The following is a 20,387-nucleotide window of genomic DNA, read 5'->3' on the forward strand; positions in this document are numbered from 1 at the left end:
TCAGAAACCAGCCCCTCCTCAGACGCCGGTGCATTTCTGCTCCTAAGATTCACCAACCAGACCTTGACAACAATGTTATTATGTCCAAAAGCAAGTCAGCCACCATAACTTTAGTGGCATCATCGAGGGTGCAGGATTTCAACGATTCCCACTGTTCCGGTGTTATCCTTTAAAAAAAGGATTCAATCAGTGGGCAAACAGTATCTCTCCTGTAACCTCAAGCATGTCCTCTGTCTGTGATATTTCTGGTCCAGACATGATAATTGTTCAAATCAGCTGTATTGGTTGAGTTTTTCCGTACCAATACTGTGTGAGATCAAAAATAAATCCTGTTTTGTGTTTCAAGGACTCTTGCTCTTCTTGCAATGGTATCAAAAGATGTATTTGGTAGCCTACAGATTCTTTAGATCTGTGTTGTATCAAATTATAATCTGGTCTCAAATAACTTTGTTTCAACTCTACGGTTAGAAATGGGAGTGACTTTAATTTATGTGGGTCTATATAGGCTTAATAAAGAATTATGTATGACATCACATCAAAAAGGATCAAAGCCATTTTGGAATATGATGTCAGAGTTCAGAACTCAGCACAGCCAACCAATGGCTGCAGCTTAGCACCGTTGCTAGGCAACTGCAGCTTCCTGTGGCTGGCTTCTTAACTGGCAACATAGCTAAACAGAATTCCATTGTTTTCTCCAAAAGGAGTTTGATTATCAAGCCTCTTGAGACAGAGACCCAGACTTCAAAATAAACAGGAAACAGAACATATATAACAAGACCAAAAATACCATACAATAATCACAAGACATGACAGAACCAGGCTAAGAATTAAACACAGGAAAACAGATTTCTACAATAAAAAGACATAAAAACCAAGCCATAAAAACAAGGATGTTGTAAAGCGCCCTCTGGTGGAGAGAACTATGCAACACCAATGCTCATAACATGGTTCACAGTCCGTTTTTATTAATTAAATATTATTTGTCGGAAAAGTATTTGTTGTCATCATAAATGATTCTGATGAATAAATCTTATTATAATTTTTTTAATTGGCCATTATAGATGCTGATACCGTCAGATCGGCAAATGCCTAATATTGGCCCCGTCGATATATCGGTCGGGCTCCAAACCAAATGTACGAGTGAGTCTGTGCTCAGGAAGCCTGTGGTTGTGTCTTTGTAAGAAAGACACATGTTTTTTCCATTGTGGCACCTGGTTATAAAAACACCTGGAATACCTGGTTATAAAAAACAAAAACATACTCATTTTGAGTGCTTAAGATTAACCACATAAAGGCCTTGAAACTCATTTAGCATTTTGATTGCATTAAATTGTCTGCCGGTTAAAAGGACACTTGGATTACTCACTACAGAGGAGGAGGGGGTGGGGGCAAATAATAGCCATATTTGGCGTGGTTACAGGGCAATAGTTTTAAGGTATTGTTTAACTCTGGGTTGTGCAAATTATTTTCTCTCAAAAGCAGTTTAGGGACTGTGACATTAACATAAATATATTTCCCAACAGTTCATTAAATCTTTGTAATTGTAATATTCAGGAAAGCAGTGGGACAGTTTAGAAGATAAAAGCCCCATCTCACTCTGTAGGAATCAGGTGTCATACCAGCCGTGAATCTAAAGATCAGTCAAAAGCACCTTTAATGCATCTCTCGTTACAGCTAAAGCAGGAGGGAGGAAGAGTGAGCAATTATATCACAACCTTGTACCTGGTGGCAATCCTCTGTCTTGAGGAGAAAATGCCAGCATAAAGTTCTCTCTTTAGGCTAGGGGCAGTTCAGTAATTTGTGAACACTAGAACCCACACAGTATTTCTAAGATGTAGCAGAAAATAGTCCTCTAATAACAGACTACTAACCATCAATTTTACAGAGTGGCAGTTCTAAAACTGATTTGACTTTAATCATTCTAATCATGAATACATACAAATACAAACTGCTGTGTTATTCTGACTGTAAAAGACAGCTGTGTATGTTCACTAATGATAAATGAGATGCTCTAGCATATAAGAGAAACCCATCTAGGATAAAGTGATTCGACAGAAGAATATCTTATTCTGGGTTGGTATTTTGGTTTCAACACATGAGAGTGGAATTATCACAAGGTTTCACTTATTTGTTTTTTTAGATATAGAGTGAAAACCTCTCGTTCCCATTATATTTAACCTTTCAGTCCCTCAGTATCTAGCTCTTATGACACAAGTCATAAGTCTGATCAGACTAATAGTGAAACAAGTGGCAAGAAAACTGTTTCATACCATTTTTGTCAGAATTTACATTTTATTATTGATACTACACTCATGAAATAAAACAAAATATTTTAAAACTTAAAACAAATTCCAAGTTTACCACAAGTCTTCCCTCACTCAACTTCAACCAATGTCCTAAATAACTGGCAACGTTTCCTTACCTCCAGTTCTTTGGGCAAATGCTTGGCGATGTTCTTTGAGTCTTGAATCGTTGTTCTCAAGGTACAACACTCACTTAAAATATAAAGAATAAAAACAGAAAGGACAGTGTGCCAGGTTGACTCAGCGGTGGAGCGGGTGCACATGTACTTTTGAGGTTTATACCTCGACGCAGAGGTCCAGGTTTTGAGTCAGACCTGTGACAATTTTCTGCATGTCTTCCCTCTTTCTCACCTAACTGTCTTGTCAAAAAAAACAAAACAGAATGGACAGTAAGGAATCTTTTGTAATTGTAAGATTGAAATACATACATGAGGTAGATGAGCAGAACAGTGTTGATTGACTTTGTTTAGTGTAAGGGTCGGGGCTATTTTTGAGAACAGAGTGACTGCTTTGGGAAAGAAGCTGTCTGTGTGTCGGCTGGTTTTGGCGAACAGTGCCCTGTATCGCCTAACAGAGGGAAGGAGGTTGAACAGTTTGTGACCAGCATGGGAGGGATCTGCAGATATTTTTGCTGACCTTTTCCTGACCTGGACCACAACAGGTCCTGGATGGAGGGAAGGTCAGCTCCAATAGATAGCTCCTCTTGCAGCCCCAATTGTCCGTTGCAGTCTGGCCCTGTCCCGTTTGGTGGCTAACCCAAATCAGACAGTGACGGAGGTGCAGATGACAGACTGACTTGCTTTGCTCATTGTGTGTAATGTAAGGCCTGCCGAAATGAATTATTTCCTTTTTGTTAGACTTGGCTGTCTTCCAGTTTAACCACAAGTGTTGCTGCCAAAACCAACTGCTTCTTCTAGTAATTCTATCACAGGAACCCATATTGAATTATTTTTCATTAGCATTTACACACTGCACTGCTGACAAGAATGTCAGGATCACACAGGGTTTGTTGTATTTTATTTTCCTTTAACAGTATTTTTGTTACACTCTATTCCCTGAACACACACTGACCTTCATTACAGTTTTTCCCCCTAGACAAGCACTTATAATGTGCCTTTATAACCTCCAAACACAAACCTGGGAATCCTCTGTCATTGTGATTTTTATTTCATACTCGAGTGGAGAACTACAAAGAGAACAGGACTTTAGTTCCAATTAAATATCCACAGTGCTCATTGGATGCAGTTCACCAGCCAAAACAGACCTGTGCTTCTGTTTGCTATGTGTTGTGTGATAATGCATCTGGATTTCAGCATTAAATCATTTAATTGGAAAAGTAGAGGGCATCCTAATGCCACCATTGTTTATGCAGTCAGTGTGTAATCATTGTATTGTAGGCAATCATCAGTATGTGAATTCTCTTAAGCTTTTGAACACAAACAAATTCATATTAGATCTGAAGAGATATTTTTTTCTATTGGTGACATACTAGCCTGAGCGTGAGTTGAGATCAAACAGGCAGTGTCACATCAGTGGGGCAGGATTAGCCAGCAGTGAGGGAGGATTAGGTCGGCATGTTGTCCTCCTCATTGGCCTCTTAAATTCCAAAAAGATATTTGTATGTGATATTTGACTTTGAGGAGAGCTGAGCTCAGAAAGCGGGCTCTGTCCGAGTCAGTCACATTCCTATCACATGTGTTCCTCTGGGGCAGGGGAATAACAACCATGTGACTAAAGAGCGGTTACAGCCCCCAAATTCTAATGTCACATTGCTGACTTTTCCCTTTGCCATCTAAGTCAGACACGTGTCCCAGCAGTGCAGCCATGAAGACTGTCTAGTTAGTACACTGATTTCATGTGACAGTTTTCCTGCGTTATTGTAAATGGGGTTCATTGACAAACATTTTTCTTCACACCTCCAGGCCCTGCTCTCCTCTCTGAGGGATGGGCACCACAGAGGCAACTTCACGAATGGAGAACTTGGAAGTAAAAGACGAGTGGCAGGATGAAGACTTCCCCAGGTGGGATCCTTTACTTTCTACTGCTCATCAATTAGTTAATGTTGAAACTATGAGACAGCTGAGCCAAAAAGCTGTTATTACATCTCTAAGAGCTGTGTGTGTGTATGTGTGCGTGCGTATGTGCGTGTGTGTGCATGCGTGTGTGGCATATGGCATATTGTTGTTGAATGTGTGTGTTGATGAATATACAGCACATTTAATTCATAAATTTAAATTATTTAGGATTAGTTGTGCAGTTAATTATAGATTAATTGCTAAACAGGGCTTTTTTACAGGCCATCTCTACCGTATTATTTCCATGCAGTTTAGTCTGGGTGGATTTAGAAGCATTTCTCAAATGATGATGATATGAAAGTCCTGTGTTTTTTGAGTTGTTTCTGTTCCACTGCATTAGCAACAATGGAGCTATTAATGTAGCTACTATCTGAAGAGTTATTGATCACTGCATTGATGTGAATTGTACAGCAAGGGTTGAGCCGAGTGTACGATTTAATTTTATGTTCCCAAAAAAGAGAAACAGAGAGAAAGATGAATGAATGAAAAGTTATTATTAAAGCATCATAAAGATTGCTACATGAGAACTAGGACAATTTGAAGATCAGAGGTTGAGATCAGTGCTGGGCTTCTCCCTCCCCCCTCCTCCCTTCACCCTCCTTCCACCTCCCACCTCCCTCCTCTCTTTTCCCTCTTCCCTCCTCCCTCCTCCGTTTCCTCCTTCCTGCATCCTATTCAGCGGCATGAAGCTAGGCAGCAGGTGCAGCTCTGTCTGTAAATGAATGGTCTCAGGCTACGTCATATGACGCAACAGCAGTCACCGATCAACAACACAGCATCGTCACAAAAATGGTGGGCAGGTTTTTGTTAAAGACAGACAGAGACGGAGTAACAGCCCGCAGCAAATGGATATTAAGGCCGCCTCTGAGAGATGCTCTGCCCTACGCTGTCTGATATATGCTGAAACGACAGAGAAGGAGTAAGCAAACCAAATCTAAAGCTGTGTGAGGTTTAAAAGTTCATTTGAATCCGCTTTGACAACAGCATCCCCGTGCTATTTCCAGAAGGTAAGCATCATCATTCATCCTGATATTGTTGTTTGAAGCTGAAGGACAATGCATCCATAAATCAGAACAAAAGAGATTATCTTGCTATTATTAGAAGATGAAATCACCATAAATCTGTTTAAAAAATTGACTTCATTTCTGACAAAGGTAGTGCTGGACTAGTAATCAGTGCAGGGGTCCCTTGGAAAAGGGTCAGTGCATCATGTTTCTCTGGGCTAAAGCCAGAGTTGTTTGCTCAGAAGGAGCACCCACTGTCGCACACTGTCCTCCTCTGGGAGGATGAAGCAGTCGTTTTTCACAGGAATGCAGTTTAGACCCTCTTTGCTGAACTACATTGTGTTGTAGCTCTCTGCATCTCTTGCATTTGAACCATTAAATTATACAATTCTCATCTGTTTTTCAGTTCCCTGGTTACACTATTGTCGCTAATACACTTCTGTCCTAATGTTAATAGTTTTTCTTACTCTCAAATAAACACACAGATGGGCACATGCTACACAAACATATGCAAAGCAGGATTTTGACCTCCTGGCGCTCCTCCTTCTGCACAGGTTGTCAGCAGTAATCCCAAGCAGCGTAAAAGGAAAGAGAGCCGTGCCACTTTGTTAGATTGTTGTTATGCAGATGATACTCAATTATATCTATCAATCAAGCCGGATGAAACTAATCAGTTAGCTAAACTTCAAACGTGCCTTCAGGATATTAAAACCTGGATGACCTGTAATTTTCTAATGTTAAACTCAGATAAAACTGAAGTTATTGCTCTCGGACCCAAGCACCTCCGTGACGTACTATCCAAAGATATAGTTACTCTGGATGGCATCACCCTGGCCTCCAGCACCACTGTGAAGAATCTTGGAGTCATCTTTGATCAGGACATGTCCTTTAATTCCCACTTAAAGCAAATTTCAAGGATCGCCTTTTTTCACCTACGTAATATTGCAAAAATCAGGAATATCCTGTCTAAAAATGATGCAGAAAAATTAGTCCATGCATTTGTTACTTCTAGGTTGGATTACTGCAATTCTTTACTATCAGGCTGCTCGAAAAAATCCATAAAGACTCTACAGCTGATCCAGAATGCTGCGGCACGTGTTCTGACGGGAATCAGGAAAAGAGATCACGTTTCTCCTGTTTTAGCTTCTCTGCATTGGCTTCCTGTAAAATTTAGAATAGAATTTAAAATCCTTCTTCTCACCTACAAAGTTCTTCATGGTCAGGCTCCATCTTATCTTAAAGAGCTTATAGTACCTTACAACCCTAGGAGAGAACTACGCTCCCAGAATGCAGGGTTACTGGTGGTTCCTAGAGTCTCTAAAAGTAGAACGGAGCCAGAGCGTTCAGCTATCAGGCTCCTCTCCTGGGAACCAGGTTCCAGTTTGGGTCCGGGAGGCAGACACCGTCTCCACATTTAAGAGTAGGCTTAAGACTTTCCTTTTTGATAAAGCTTATAGTTAGGGCATAGAATCGAATATTGTTAGGGAGTAGTAGTTAGTCACATAGTTTTCATAATATAACTAAAGGGAGACTTGGCATACAGCCCGATCCGGTTGGGGGGAGTTCTGGCCGACCGGGCTGGAGCTCTCTTTACCTTGTCTCTCTTGGTTTTGTTGTAATAATTGTTTTAGACAGCTTGGGACTTATTTTGATACACTAGTTAGGGCATAGAATCGAATAATGTTAGGGAGTAGTAGTTAGTCACATAGTTTTCAGATGTATCTATCATATAATCAAGAATATAATAGAACTAAAGGGAGACTTGGCATACAGCCCGATCCAGTTGGGGAGAGTTCTGGCCCGGCCGGGCTGGAGCTCTCTTTACCTCGTCTCTCTTGGTTTTGTTGTAATAGTTTTAGACAGCTGGGGACTTATTTTGATACACTAGTTAGGGCATAGAATCGAATATTGTTAGGGAGTAGTAGTTAGTCACATAGTTTTCAGATTTATCTAACATATAATCAAGAATATAATAGAACTAAAGGGAGACTTGGCATACAGCCCGATCCGTTGGGGAGAGTTCTGGCCCGGCCGGGCTGGAGCTCTCTTTACCTCGTCTCTCTTGGTTTTGCTGTAATAGTTTTAGACAGCTGGGGACTTATTTTGATACACTGAGCTCCTCTCTCCTCTATCTTTCCATCTTTTCATTTATGTGCATCCATGTCCCAGAAATGCGTGTTACTAACCTTTTTCTGGGGAGTCATCCCCGGAGTCCTTATGTTCTTTTTTCACCAGCATGTTCCCTTGGATCAGAGAGGCTCCGAAATCAGGGTAGCAGCTGTCGCCATGGTCCCGCTACACGTTCTGTGATGCCATGTTCAACTGCTACACTGCGGTGCCCTGCTACGTCCTGCAACGTCCTGCAACGTCCTGCTACATCCTGCTACGTCCTGCTGTGCCTTGTAATGCCGCACAGCGTCCTGCTATGCCATGAACTACTACAAAGAACTTCTACAAACTACTAATTTTTTCTATTTTTATTGCCACTCTTCATTCTAACCCCAACCGGCCGGCCCGTCAGACACCGCCTACCAAGAGCCTGGGTCTGACCGAGGTTTCTGCCTAAAAGGAAGTTTTTTCTCGCCACTGTCGCACTGTTGCTTGCTCTGGAGGAACTATTAGAACTGTTGGGTCTTTGTAAATTCTGGAGTGTGGTCTATCTGTAAAGTGTCTTGAGATAACTCTTGTTATGAATTGATACTATAAATAAAATTGAATTGAATTGAATTAGAGACAAACGTCTTCCCTCTTTTCTCTCTTCCACTCATTTTCTGTCTTTATATTCCTCCCTCTTTCTCCACTATTCCCACTACCTCTCTTCCTCCTCCTCCCTTTACGCACTGTGTGACAGCCTTGCGATAGTCAACTCTCCCTTGAGAGAAGTTAATTACCATCTCTATCCTTTCTGCTTGCTCCTCTTTTTAGTGCTTAGACAGATCAGTGACAACACTGACTGGTCCATTGGAAACCATCCTAATCCAATGTTACATTTTTTTGTGAGGCCGTAGTTAGAGACTGCTTCATGCTGGAGAACAGAGATCAGAAAAAAAAGTTAATGTTGCTGTTGTTGTTGTTATTCAAGTCCCAGTAAGAGTAATGAGTAATTCCGCTGAACCTCGGTTGTCTGCAGTATCATGACTGGCTTTATATTTTATATTATGCTCAACAAGCACAGTATTGGTTGCTTACCTGTGTATGTTTCCCTCCAGACCACTACCAGATTACGTGGTCTCACAGACGACAGAGCCTGTGAGTAACCCTGGGGAGTGGGAGCTCATTGATTAGTCAATAATGGGAAGGCCATAATAACCCTGCTTTATGACATCAGTAGTTTTTTCTGATCTGTTTCTCCTTATGCTGCAGCTCGTCCTAACTCCCTGAATGTCAGCGCAAGGCCTGTCCTCGTCCCACCGTAAACGGCGTACCCTTGTTGCCCCGGAGATGAACCTTTCACTGGACCAAAGTGAGGGCTCTTTGCTGTCAGATGACTTTCTGGATACACCGGAGGACCTGGACATCAACGTGATGAACTCGCTTCACCACTAATGGCAGCGAGCTGGAGTGGGAAGGTAAGTGGTTAAAAACGCCCATGCATGACTGTCCACTGTTTTAACCCCCTTCATTATCACTATGTTTAACACTGACCTTTCAAAACTAGCTTTAAGATTGTGTTTTCAATTTAATCTAAATCTTAAAATCAACTTTGAACGCACTTGTTTTATTGATTGATACTTTAAGTAAAACTTGCTGATACTGTTATTCTTCTTAAGATAGCTCTTTATTGTCATTGTATATTAATACAAAGAAACCATGTTGAAGCAATGGCATTTGCAGCATTAAAAGAAGAAATACACAAAAACAAAAGTTAAAAACACAAACGTTACACATTAGTCATTAGTGCACAGTTTGTTATTGCATTAACCCCAGGGGTGACAGTTCTATATCCGTGTTTGGGTTGAGAAACAAGAACCAACACTTTACAAGTAATAGATCTGAGCACCTGTTCCACCACTGTCCACAACTGAAGAGTGAGGATGTCTTCCACCTAATCCTAAATTAATCTTAATCTTAAACTTAGTTTACTCACACAGACAACATATTTTACTCTTCTTTGGAACCAACGCTATGTTGCTTGGCGCTTATTTCTTTCTTACTTTCTTTTATTTTGAACAAAAAAGAATAAAATAAAATATAAAAACACAATAAGTGTGTAACAACACACCAAAAGGAAAAACATTATCTATAAAGTGTTGCAGTTTTACTTCAGGCAGAATTAAGAACAAAATCTGTCTCTGTGTCTGTCCAGATGACACGCCGGTGGCCTCGGCCAAAGCCGGTCCTGCTGACGGTTCGGGAGACGTGGACGAGGAGGGGAATGCCCACAACGGACGCCTCTGAGGGCGGTGATTATCGGAGAACAGGAGCATCGTATTGACATGCAGGTCATCAGACCCTACCTCCGAGTCATCACACACGGAGGTCAGTGATAGGACAGAAATCCAATCAATCTCTTCAAAGACTTTGGAACATGATTTCCAGTAATATACAAAAAATGCAGCCTGTAACCCATGCAGAGCAGTGTTATTCACTTTTAACTTAAACTCTATCCTTTCAGGTTATTATGGCGAGGGCCTTAATGCCATCATTGTTTTCTCTGCTTGTTACCTGCCTGACAGCAGCTGTCCAGACTATCACTACATCATGGAGAACCTATTCCTGTAAGTGACTTTCAGTTTTAAAAATATAGGCTTTGATAATGTGCATATATGGATAACTGAATGGCTCCTTCAACAGTAAGCATGTCTCGGTCTTGTCTTTTTGGTTCCATTTCTTTTGATGCATCTTAGCGCTTTTTGTCTCATCTGTTTTGAGGTTATGCATTATTTCCTATGGCAAAGCAACAACACATAACATCCATCCCTCTCCTGCAGGTTTGTGGTGAGCAGTCTGGAGATGCTAGTGGCTGAAGATTACTTGATCATCTACATGAACGGAGCCACTCCTCAGAGTAAAATGCCTGGGATCAGCTGGCTCAAGAAATGTTACCAAATGATTGACAGAAGGTGGGAAACTATGGAAAAACTACTCTAACATATTGACTATAATTGATTTAAAAGAAGTACTGTTCTAAAGTTAAATATGAGTTAAGTCCATCTATGTCTGCTATATTTAGCTGATGAGCACTGTTCACCATCAACATACAGAAATACATAACATTGATACTGACAGACTCAAAGGCAAGGTCAATGTTGTCACTTGTCACTAGGGATGACTCACAGGCTATAGTTATAGAATTTACTATGTTTAATGCTCATTTCTATATGGTTAATATTTTTTGTAAACACTAGCCGAACTGTGATTTACTTACTATATGTGTGGTGATGGCAGATTGAGGAAGAACCTGAAGTCTTTGGTCATTGCTCATCCTACGTGGTTCATACGCACCGTCCTGGCAATATCCAGACCCTTTATCAGGTAATACACACACACACACACACACACACACCAGACTTTGACATCAGTGATACATAACGGTGGTTGTGTTGTTTTCATATTGTTGCCCTCTGCAGTGTGAAGTTCATGAGTAAGATCCAGTATGTCCACAGTCTGGATGAACTGGCAGAGATCGTCTCCATGGAGCAAGTCCATGTCCCAGAGTGTGTGGTGCAGTAAGTATATCTGACCACTAGATGGAGAAAAAGAACACCAACCTGCAGGCAGCAGCTGTTAATGCCATCCTTTGAAATGAGCATTCATGTATTTCTGGTGAAGTCTAGTGTGTTTGAATGAAAGTAAAAAAAAAGGTTAGTACTGTAGTTCTTTAAAAACTGCACACTCAAAATACAAAATGCCATTCAAAATGCCTCAAACATGAAAAAATGAAGCATTTTGCATCAAATTGCAAACACTTTTTTCATGACAGTAAATGTTTGGATATACCATGTAAATACTGTTCTAAATCTAAAGCTATTTTGTCTTTCTTAGGCTTATATCTACATTTCCAAATAATGTTCTACAATGAAAGCAATTTGCTGAGAGGGGTTGAGAAACACCAATGCAATGTTGAGAAAAAAAAAGGTTTATTTGGCAAATCATTACTGGTAACAGTAGCACAGTGTTGTATACAGTAGAATACAAGAAAACAGAACTAACAACAAATGTAAACCAAAGGTATCATTTTTAGAATAAAGAACACATGTGTGTGTGTGTGTGTGTGTGTGTGTGGAAAACAAGTCACTTCCTGCTAGATTGTTGTGTCATAGGTAGAGAAAAAAAGTGTTTTATGCAATTGAAAACTGAGTGAAAAGCTGAGAAATAGCTTATGGTTTTGGAGAGTTGGTGTAGTTTTGTTCTTTGAGTGAAAGGTTTCCAACATCAGGGGACATCAAACATTGGTGTCGAAGCAGTTGTAAAAATACTGTAATATTGCTCATACAGAATTGCACTCAAAATAATTTGAGGTTTCAGCACTTCACCTGGATTAATTAGCTACACAAGATTCCCCACCAAATGAGCGTCTCTCTCTGTGTGTGTGGTGTGTGTGTGTGTGTGTGTGTGTGTGTGTGTGTGTGTGTGTGTGTGTGTGTGTGTGTGTGTGTGTGTGTGTGTGTGTGTAGGATGGAGCAGGAGAACAAACAACAGGAGCAGCAGTCAATCCCACAGGAGCCAATTAAAAAGTCTGAGAGGTACTGGTCCACCCTCACCTGGATTTTAAAATCATACCTTCACATCACAAATTGAACTAGTTGGGACAATAATTAGTTTTTGGTACGTTTTCATCCCTCCAACTTTTTAAAAGTTCTTGTTTTTTTGGGTCCATTTTTAGGCCAAAGTCAATTATTGTTAATCAAGGATTATGAGAAGGGCACAGCTTCGCGGGTGAAGGTAATATGAACCACTGTTATATTTCTTGTAAAAGAAAAGAATTCACCACATAGGCCATTATATCTCCACACAGATATCTTAATAGTATCCAATCATTTTCCAGTTTACTATTTTATATATATTTAAGTAGAAATATCCACTATAGATAGGTGTCAAATATTTCAGTAATGTGCTTACTGTTTACACTTTATGTGACAAACAAAATCAGTTTTTTTTTTATTCTTTATTGTATCACATTCATTATATGCATTTTAGGGGATCAGGTATTTATCCATTTTGAATGAGTGTGAATTATTTTTTAAACCTAAATAATCAAACAAAGTCTACTGTAGAATAAAGCTGAGGCCATGGGCATGTAGATAAAATATTAAATAACATAGATAAAATGTCCATCAATGAAAGGTAAACATAATTATGTTGTTCAGTATAAGAGTAGCTTGTCGCAATTGCCCTTTTCTTTCTGTCAGTACTCCTCATGCCTAATTGTACATGATCCTGTTCATTTTAGTTTAATCTTTGTCTTTGGACGGATTTTAGCTGAAGGATATTTGCAGTAGTATACTGTAACTGTCTTGTCTCTCTTGATAAAGGTCAAAGAGATTGAAAAAAACTGTGAGGAAATACATAGAATTGAATTAAAACCATGAGCAGGATAAAATAGCAAAAAGTTACATGTTGCAAGAGGAGTAATAGTGTCCTCACATAACTTCTAAATTGAGACTGGAACTGTGACTTTAAAATGAAAATAGTACGTTTTTACATGTCAGGATCAACAGATTGTTTCATTATCTGCTCCAGTTAGCTAAACGAATTAGCTTAATAAGCACATATTGCATTGCAATTGATTTAAAAAAACACCCAAAACTTCTTTTAGAAGTGTTGATTAACAAGGAGATGCCTTTTTTTTTCCACACTAACACATTTTAACCACAATAAAATTGGTATCAAAGGGTGAGGTTCCATTTTGTTTTATCCCCTTAAAGGATCAGACAGAGACAAAGTGCATGGACACTTCTTTGAATTATATGAGCGCAGACAAACATTTTTATTGTCTTGTCATGTTTTCAACATCCACAAACATTTCTGTCTTTTAATGCAGTGTGTGACAGACAGACTTATGGAGCATGACACTTTCTGAATGATTCCCGTATGAAGCAGGGAGACCAAATGCAAAACAAATGCTTCCTTGTATTTTACCAACGTCCAGCTGACAATTTGTGCAGTCAAGACGGTGAACGCTCCGTCTCATTAACTCTCTGTGTGGAACCCCTTCTTCTTCTCTGCCGGAGGGTTTCATATTGCAACTTGAAAATGTACGAAGGAAGTCGTCACTCTGTTACAGGAAGTGTTTCACCATGAAAACCATAGTTCGGTTTATCTATTCATAAACACATCATCTGCTGTGTGGTCGGACATGTTTTATAGCTTACATTGTAATATTGTATGGTTCTTGAAAACCAGGACACAATATAACACAATATTGTAACTCCAATTATGGAATCTCATGTTGTACCTTCATGTTGTAAAGGATTACAACTTTCAAATTTGACAATTTTACTAATAATTAAATAAATACACTAAATTAAATGGAAAAAGCTGACTTTTTCAAAAGAATCTGAAAATCTGACAATTGGATAACCTAGAAGCATTTGGCCTGATACTAGTGATGTGTACATATGTAATGAGAGATGTAACAATTGGCAAGACCAGAGATGTCTAACAGCTACATTAGTGATGTAACAGATGCTGGTCTTGGGAAATATAATGTGTGTTAGATGTAAATAACAATACATCTTATGCCTTCTTTATTCTTTATAAGTTTTGCCTCATAACTGCTGTATGATAACTCCTTTGCTGTACTGACATTTTAAAAATATCAAATGTATTAACATCCGTACTGTACCTTGTGCCTCAGTCTTATTGTGCTTAGAAAATATGCAAACATGATCAATATTTTACATTTTGTGGCCTGAAAAACCCACATGAGAAAATTATAAAAAGAAAAAGAATTATTCTATTACAAAATGTTGTAAAATACAATGTTTATTTTGTGTAACATGGTTATGGTCACATAAATAGATGTCATACAACATCAAAGAAATATTCTTTATATTAATATTTAGACTGTATTCCACATATTATTGGTACATTCTAGTATATGTCATGAAAAGGAAAAGCGTGTCCAAACTTTTGACTCATTTGTATAAGATAATAGTAATACTAACACACCATATACCAAATATCTGCAGAAAATTCTGTTTGACATTTGTATGAAAGTGGCCATAATCAAGACAATAATACACAAACATTGTACACAATGATTGCATTTTAATTTTCATAAATTGTGCTTTATGGGAACATTTGCTGTCGGCTCAGATTCTGAAAACATGTTCTGATCACAAACCTGATGAAGTATAAAGTGGTTCTTATATCAGATTTATAAAGTTTATGTGGAGATTTAGAAAAGTTCATTTTAGCAGCATAGAGTGACATTCACTTAAGTTAAAACATTTATTGAAACATCTTAATGCATTGAATTGCACGTTTTCTAGGGTTACATAAATTTTTTCTCATGTCTTCCATCTGTTCAACTTATTGTAGCAGGAGGGCAGAGGATTGCACTATTGGAGTTGGTTATGTTTAAGAGGAGAAAAGTTCTACTAAAGTTTATATTGTGTTGTTAAATAGCATAACTGATGACATGCAGCTGTTAGTAAAGCATGGATATGTTTCTTCTTTTTTGTACAGAAATTAGGACTCATGAAATATCTGTATCTAAAGTTCCATCTCAATTATGTTCTTTTGCCTTTCTGATAAAAAAGAATGTTAAAGAAAGTCTAACTTTTAAATTATTTTCAGTCATATTAGGCTGTTTTCACACGAGTAAACCAAACCTGAGCAGTTTCATCAAATGAAGCAACTCAGTTACGTCATTCTTTGTGTTTAAGGTTTGTTTGCTGTACTGAGTGCCTATTTTTGAACCAAATGAGTAAAACAAAATCCAGAAAAAGTGAAGGAATATGAAGGCTGAATCCCATTTCTCTATCTTACCCCTACCCCTTGGCCATCGAAACCAAGGGGCAAGGGCTAGGGCTGAAAACCTACCCCTAGGAAATGGGACACCACTTTGTCGTGGTTACGTCACCAAGCAAGTGTAGCCTTTTCGCTTTAAAAGTTATTGTAGTTTATAGGTTTGGTCACACCCATTATTATAAGCAAGATTTGCATAAATGTAGTTGATATGACCTTTCCAAAAATCAAAATGTTCGTTTTGACTATAAAAACACAATATTTATTTATCTTTGCCTGCATTTGTGTGCTGTAAAATGCTCAGCTTTGAATGGGAAAGTGTTAAGGGTGTAGTAGGACCCGGACACAGAACGACCACAAGAGGGAGCGATGTAACTCAAAATGGGATTTATTCTGATGCCAGAATAAACAACACAAGACAAGAACATACAAACAATCCAGACACGGGAGGTGATGTGGGAGATGAAGGAGATCCAAGACAGACGAGACGGAACACGAACGCTGTGGCAGAAACACAAGTAAGTACAAATGCAAGGCAAAGGAATACCAACAATCTAGTACTAGACCAGTTACCACGGAATGTAGGTAACGAACTGGCGCCGAAGAGGTGGTCGGCCCAGGTTTAAGTACAGATGGAATGGTGATGATGATGATGCTCAGCTGTGTAGGAGTGGTGATGATGATTATGCTCAGCTGTGTAGTCAGACGGAGGAGGGGGTGAGTGGAAACTCCTCTCATGGGACCGGATAGGAGCGCCCTCTGGCGGCCGATGAAAACACAGACAGACAAACAGGAAAAACAACAACAAGGAAGACAGCGGACCCATAACAGAGCCCCCCCCTCAAGGGACGCCTCCTGGCGGCCCGAGCTTCCCAGGATGGGCCCGGTGGAAGTCCGACACCAAAGCAGGGTCCAGAATGAACCTCCTAGGGATCCAAGAACTCTCTTCGGGGCCGTAGCCCTCCCAGTCAACAAGGTATTGAAGGCCCCGCCCACGCCTCCGGACGTCCAACAGGCGGCTGACAGTGTAAGCCGGATGGTCGTCTATCAACCGGACCGGCGGAGGAGGGTCAGCCGGGGGACAAAGGGGACTGGGGGTCACCGGCTTAACCTGGGACACATGGAACGTCGGGTGAACCCTCATAGCCGCAGGCAGCTTAAGTCTCACGGCAGTGGGGCTAATGACGGCGTCAATGGCAAAAGGACCCAGGAACCGAGGAGAGAGCTTCCGCGACTCAGTCCGAAGAGGGATGTTCTGGGACGACAACCAGACCTGCTGGCCTGGTTGGTACTGGGGAGCCGGAGCCCTGTGCCTATCAGCCACCTCCTTAGTCCGCTCCGTCGTACGCAGAAGAGCCTCACGCGCCTCGGTCCACACCCGGCGGCAACGACGTAGGTGCTCCTGCACCGAGGGTACCGCCAAGTCCTTCTCTTGGGCCGGGAACAAAGGCGGTTGATAGCCCAGGGCCACCTCGAAGGGGGAGAGCCCAGTGGCAGAGGTGGTGAGTGAATTGTGGGCGTACTCCACCCATGGCAGGTGAGACGCCCAGGTGGTCGGGTCCTGAGCGGCCACACAGCGAAGCGAGGCTTCCAAGTCCTGGTTAGCCCTCTCTGTCTGACCGTTGGACTGCGGGTGGAACCCGGAGGAAAGGCTAACGGTGGCACCTAGGGAGGAGCAGAACTCTTTCCACACACGTGAAATAAACTGTGGGCCCCGATCAGAAACAATATCCACAGGTATTCCATGGGGACGGAATACATGCTGGACCAAGAGGCCAGCCGTTTCACTGGCTGTGGGTAATTTAGGTAATGCCACATAGTGAACAGATTTAGAGAACCTATCCACAATAGTGAGAATAGTGTCATTACCTTCAGACAGAGGCAGGCCTGTGACGAAGTCCAATGCCACGTGAGACCACGGGCGGCTTGGGACCAAGAGGGGTTGCAGCAGTCCAGCAGGCTGACGGTGGGAGGCCTTACCCCGGGCGCAAACTGAACAGGCTGCGACGTAGGAACGGACATCCGCCTCCGCTGATGGCCACCAGAAGTGGCGCCGTAACAGGGTTAGAGTGCGTCGTATCCCAGGGTGGCAGGCAAAGCGCGAGGCGTGGACCCACTGAAGTACCTGAGCTCGCACAGGTTGTGGAACGAAGAGTCTGTCAGGGGGGCCGTCTCCAGGACCAGGATCCGTGGCAAGAGCAGCTTTGACCAGCGACTCGATCTCCCAACTGACTGCGGCCACCACACAGGAGGATGGGAGTACTGACTCAGGCGCCGACGAATCCTCGGCGCAGTCGAACACCCGTGACAGAGCGTCAGGTTTGACATTCCTAGAGCCTGGACGGTAGGTGAGGGAAAAGTTAAATCTGCCAAAGAACAGGGCCCACCTAGCTTGACGGGAGTTCAGTCTTTTAGTAGACTGAATGTAGGCTAGATTTTTGTGATCCGTCCAGACCACGAACGGTTGTTCAGCTCCCTCTAGCCAGTGCCGCCATTCGTCCAATGCTAGCTTGACTGCCAGCAACTCCCGATTTCCCACGTCGTAGTTCTGCTCAGCCGGTGACAGTTTTTTGGACATGAAGGCGCAGGGGTGAAGCTTCTGGTCCGAAGTGGAGCGTTGGGACAGCACCGCCCCTACTCCAGAGGAAGAAGCGTCCACCTCCACCACAAACTGGAGGGCAGAGTCTGGGTGCTTAAGCACAGGAGGTGAGGTGAACAGATGTTTTAACGTAGACATGGCTAGGTCTGCAGCAGGAGACCAGTGAAAAGGGACTTTAGGAGAGGTGAGTCTAGTGAGGGGAGCCACCACCCGACTAAAATCCCGAATGAATCTTCGATAAAAATTAGCAAACCCCAGAAACCGTTGTAATTGCTTACGTGACGTGGGCGTAGGCCAGCTGGTGACTGCCTTGGTCTTCTCCCGGTCTGCCGCAACTTGTCCACCCTCGACGATAAATCCCAGGAATGGGACTGATTCCTGGTGGAATGAGCACTTCTCAGCTTTGACATAAAGCTTGTTCTCCAACAGGCGCTGCAAAACCTGTTGCACATGGGAGACATGCTCTGACAGGGAGGAAGAAAAAATCAAAATATCATCCAGGTACACAACTACGAACCGGTTTAAAAAATCCCTCAACACGTCATTAACCAATGCTTGGAAAACTGCAGGGGCATTAGTAAGGCCAAACGGCATTACCAAATATTCATAATGTCCTAAAGGAGTGTTAAAAGCAGTTTTCCACTCGTCGCCATCTCGGACCCGAACGAGATGGTAGGCATTGCGCAGATCCAGCTTAGTAAACACCGAGGCGAGTTGAAGAGGCTCGAAGGTTGAGTTGATGAGTGGCAGGGGATATTTATTTTTGACCGTTATGTTATTAAGCCCCCGATAGTCAATACATGGGCGCAGGGTTTTATCTTTCTTCTCAACAAAGAAAAATCCAGCTCCTACTGGGGATGATGACGGACGGATAATTCCGGCTGACAGAGATTCCCCGATGTACCTCTCCATAGCCTCCCGCTCAGGCCGAGACAGGCTGTACAGGCGGCCGGAAGGGTACGGAGCGTTGGGGAGCAGCTCTATAGCACAGTCATACGGTCTATGGGGAGGGAGCGACAATGCTTTGGTTTTGTTGAATACTTCTGCCAAGTCCATGTATTCGGGAGGGACCGCGGACAAGTCAGACGGAGTCGCCACCGAAGGGGAAACACACTCAGCGGGAGGAACAGCTGAGCCCAGACACGCAGAGTGACAGTGGTCGCTCCAGCTCAGGATGGCATGGCGTTGCCAATCGATTTGGGGATTGTGTAATTTCAACCATGGGAACCCCAGAATAAGCGGGGTAGTAGAGGCCGTAATAATCCGGAAGGTAATTGTCTCTCGGTGGTTCCCAGACAGGATAACCGTGACTGGAACGGTCTGGTGGGTTATCCGAGCCAGGGTATGACCGTCAATGGCGGTGACGCGGAACGGGGTAGAAATCGGCTCAGAGGGTAACCCAGCCTGAGTAACGAGGTTACCGTCTATAAAATTGTCCTCTGCACCAGAGTCAATGAGCGCCGAGAGAGGCAAGGAAAACGTCTCAAACTGCAGGGTGGCTGGAACCTGCAGGCGGAGAGCGGTAGGTTTGGTGCTAGCGACCGGGCCCGTCAGAGTACCTACTTCCGCTGACGAGCCTTGTCTTTTGGCCGGGACGGACAAGCAACCACATGATGAGAGGGATCCCCGCAATACAGGCACGCACCTGCCTGTATGCGGTGGCGTCGCTCTGCAGGAGACAGTCGGGCCCGACCAAGCTCCATCGTTTCCTCCGCTGGCTCTCCAAAAGCGTAGTCCGGCGATGAAGCAGGAAGCGACGGGGAAGACGGTCTCCGAAGCCTGTCAGGGGCTGTCGTCCTCCTGGTGGAGCGAGGCGGACCGCCTCTCTCGCGTCTCCTCTCCCGCAGTCTGTTGTCCAGTTTGATGGCCAAAGAAACAAGTTTATCAAGGGAGTCGGGCTCATCCCGCACAGCTAGTTCATCCTTGATAACTTCGGTTAATCCATTGATAAAAACACCCCGCAGTGCCTCCTCGTTCCACCCAGAATCAGCAGCCAGCGTCCAAAATCCAACGGAGTAGTCCGCTACGCTGTCTGCTCCCTGCCTGAGCTTGAGTAAGCGCTGTGAAGCGCATCCCACATAATCCGGGTGGTCAAAAACAGTTCTTAATCTTTCGGAAAAGTCATTAAAAGATATCTCAGAGGCGCTGAGACTGGAGCACATAGCTTCAGCCCAAGCCAGCGCTCTGCCCCTGAGTAACCCCATGACGAAATGTACCTTAGCAGTGTCCGACGAAAAAGACAGTGGTCGTTGCCGGAAAATTAATCCACATTGGAGAAGAAACCCCCGACACCTGTCCAGTTCTCCGGCGAAAGGCTCCGGTGGGCAAATGGGAGGCTCGCGATGAGGTGCAGAGCCGGCCACCACTGTGGGAGCGGGTGGAGCGGCAGCCATCTCTGTGGGAGCAGGTGGTGAGACAGACAGAGAGGGAGAGAGACAGACAGCTAGTTTGCTAACCTGCTCGGTGAGGTTGGAGACCTGTGTGAACAACT

The 20,387-nt window shown here is 42.8% G+C and overlaps 1 pseudogene; it reads left to right on the top strand.

The window, feature by feature from the left end:
* Positions 1-4,247: 4,247 nt before the first annotated feature.
* Positions 4,248-14,515, top strand: LOC116683354 (caytaxin-like; annotated as a pseudogene).
* The last annotated feature ends 5,872 nt before the right edge of the window (positions 14,516-20,387 follow it).

Source organism: Etheostoma spectabile, unplaced genomic scaffold (assembly GCF_008692095.1).
Source record: "Etheostoma spectabile isolate EspeVRDwgs_2016 unplaced genomic scaffold, UIUC_Espe_1.0 scaffold00018943, whole genome shotgun sequence".
In the NCBI taxonomy this organism is placed as follows: Eukaryota; Metazoa; Chordata; class Actinopteri; order Perciformes; family Percidae; genus Etheostoma; species Etheostoma spectabile.